We start from the raw sequence: 2483 nt of genomic DNA, 5'->3' as shown, positions 1-2483 counted from the left end.
GTCAGTCTAGCTAAGAGTTTTTCAATTAGTTTGTTAACCTTCTCAAAGAACCAACTTTTAGTTGTGTAAATTCTCTTTTTTGTTGTTGTCGTTCTTGATTTCGTTTATTTCTGCTCTGATCTTTGTTATTTCATTTCTTCTACTTGTTTTGGGACTAGTTTGCTCATTTTCTAGTTCTTCCAACTGTGGAGTTAGATCATTGGTTTTAGCTCTTTCTTCTTTTTCAATGTAAGCATTGAGGGTTATAAATTTCCCTGTCAGTACTCCTTTTGCTGCATCAATATATTTTGATATTTTGTGTTTTTGTCTTCATTCATCACTAGATAATTATTGATTTACTTACAGTTTCTTCTGTGACCCACTGATTATTTAACAGCATATTGTTTAATCTACATATATTTGCAAATTTTCTTTTATTTTGCCTGTTGTTGGTCTCCAACTTTATTTCATTATGATCAGAAAAAGTGCTTTGTATAATTTTAATCCTTGTACATTTATTGAGATCTGATTTATGACCCAACATATGGTCTATCCTGGAGAAAGATCTGTGAGCAATTGAGGAGAATGTATATCCTGCTATTTGGGGCTACAACGTACTATATATGTCTATTAGACTTAGTTCATTTATCATATTATTCAAGGTCTCTTTTTCTTTATTCATCTTCTTCCCAGATGTTTTATCCAATGCTGAGAGTGGTGTATTGAAGTCTCCAACTATTATTGTAGAGACAGTTATTTCTCCTTTCAGTTTTGCAAGTGTTCGCCTCATGTTCATTGGGGCATCCTGGTTAGGTGCATATACATTTATGATTTTATCTCTTCTTGGTTAATTACCCTTTTTTTAATATATAATAATTTCCTTCTTTGCCTCTAATAATAGTTTTGCTTGTAATGTCTATTGTATATGACATTGTAAATGATATAAGTATAGCTACTAAAGCTTTTTTTTTTTGGTTACTGCATGAGTGGAATGTCTTTTTCCAGGCTTTCACTTACAATCTATTGGTATCCTTGTGTCTAAGGTGGGTCTCTTGAAGACATTGTAAAGATAGCTCATATTTTCTTATCCATTCTGCCAGTCTGTGTCATTTGATTGGGGAGTTTAATCCATTAAAATTCAACGTAATTAGCATAAAGGAAGTTCTTCCTTCACCCATTTTGACTTTTGTGTGTATTTTTAATATATATTTATTTATTTATTTCTCTCCCCTTCCCCCCCTGCCCCAGTTGTCTGTTCTCTGTGTCTATTTGCTGCATGTTCTTTCTTTGTCAGCTTCTGTTGTTGTCATCAGCATGGGAATCTGTGTTTCTTTTTGTGCGTTGTCTTGTTGTGTCAGCTCTCAATGTGTGCGGTGCCATTCCTGGGCAGGCTGCACTTTCTTTCGCACTGGATGGCTCTCCTTACGGGGCGCACTCCTTGTGCATGGGGCTCCCCTATGCGGGGGACACCCCTGCATGGCACGGCACTCCTTGTGCACATTAGCACTGAGCATGGGCCAGCTCCACACAGGTCAAGGAGGCCTGGGGTTTGAACTGCGGACCTCCCGTATGGTAGACAGATGCCCTAAACACTGAGCCAAGTCCGCTTCCCGACATTAGTGTTTAATCTGCCATATTTTTTCTCCACTCTTTTCACACCTTATTTACTTTTACTGATATAGTCTTCATTTCTATACCCTCTTCTAAACCACACCCCCCCTTCTTTTCTGTTCAGGCTGTAGCACTCCCTTTAGTATTTCCTGCAAAATTGGATACAAACTCTCTCAGTTATTGTTTGTATGTGAAGATTCTAAATTTGCTCCCATTTCTGAAAGACAATCTTGTCAGATATAAGATTCTTGGCTGGTAGTATTTCTCTTGCATGATCTTAAGTATATTATACCACTGCATTTTTGTATCCATGGTTTCTGGTAAGAAATTGGCACTTTATCTTCTTGGGTATCACTTGTAAGTGATGCATCAATTTTCTCTTGCTGCTTTCAGAATTCTCTTTTTCTTTGGCTTTTGGCATTCTGATTAGTATGTGTCTCAGAGTATTTGGATTTATTTGAATAGGCATACATTTACTTCTTGGACACAGGTATTTATATTCTTCAATAAGGTTGGGAAATTTTCTGTCATTATTTCTTCAAATATTCTTTAAGTTCCTTTTCCCTACTCCTCTTTCTGGGACACCCATGACATAAATGTTTGCACATCTCTTGCCATTATTTAGTTCCCTAAGACCTTGTTCAATATTTTCATTCTTTTAATCATCTATTCTTTGCATGTTTGCTTTCAGAAGTCCATGTCTCCATGCTTACAGATTTTTATTCTACCACTTCAAATCTCCTCTTATATACCACCAGTGTATTTTCATTTTAATTTATTGTAACTTTCATTCCCCATATCACACCTCTTTTTCCCTCTCCCTACCCTCAGCAACTCTTGTAGCCATTGCCTCCACATCAATTCATTGCATTAGATGAAAACATTTTGGAGCA

The sequence above is a fragment of the Dasypus novemcinctus genome, chromosome 11, assembly GCF_030445035.2.
Source record: "Dasypus novemcinctus isolate mDasNov1 chromosome 11, mDasNov1.1.hap2, whole genome shotgun sequence".
Lineage (NCBI taxonomy): Eukaryota > Metazoa > Chordata > Mammalia > Cingulata > Dasypodidae > Dasypus > Dasypus novemcinctus.
Note: the sequence above shows the minus strand (reverse complement) of the source record.